Consider the following 351-nt stretch of genomic DNA (forward strand, 5'->3'; position numbering starts at 1 on the left):
GGAGGAGAAGGGGATGACAGAAGATGAGATGGCTGGATGACATCACCGACTTGATGGACATGAGTTTGAGTGAACTCCGGGAGCTGGTGATGGACAGGGAGGCCTGGCGTGCTGCAATTCATGGGGTTGCAAAGAGTCGGACACGACTGAGCGACTGAACTGAACTGATATATCCTAATTCCTTTTTAACTCTCATTTAACTCTCATTTCATTCACTGAAACATGTATATTATCATATGTGAGATAGATTGCCAGTCCAGGTTTGATGCATGAGACAGGGTGTTCAGGGCTGGTGCACTGGGATGACCCTGAGGGATGGGATGGGGAGGGAGAAGGGAGGAGGGTTCAGGA

At 49.3% G+C, this 351-nt stretch overlaps 1 protein-coding gene across 1 annotated transcript in view; it reads right to left on the reverse strand.

Moving 5' to 3' along the window:
* Positions 1-351, reverse strand: part of COL4A5 (collagen, type IV, alpha 5) — a gene marked incomplete at both ends in the record, with an annotated part of 87,800 nt that overhangs the window by 56,730 nt on the left and 30,719 nt on the right. The gene's annotated exons all lie outside the window — the stretch shown is intronic.

The sequence above is a fragment of the Bison bison genome, unplaced genomic scaffold (assembly GCF_000754665.1).
Source record: "Bison bison bison isolate TAMUID 2011002044 unplaced genomic scaffold, Bison_UMD1.0 scf7180017848986, whole genome shotgun sequence".
NCBI lineage: Eukaryota > Metazoa > Chordata > Mammalia > Artiodactyla > Bovidae > Bison > Bison bison.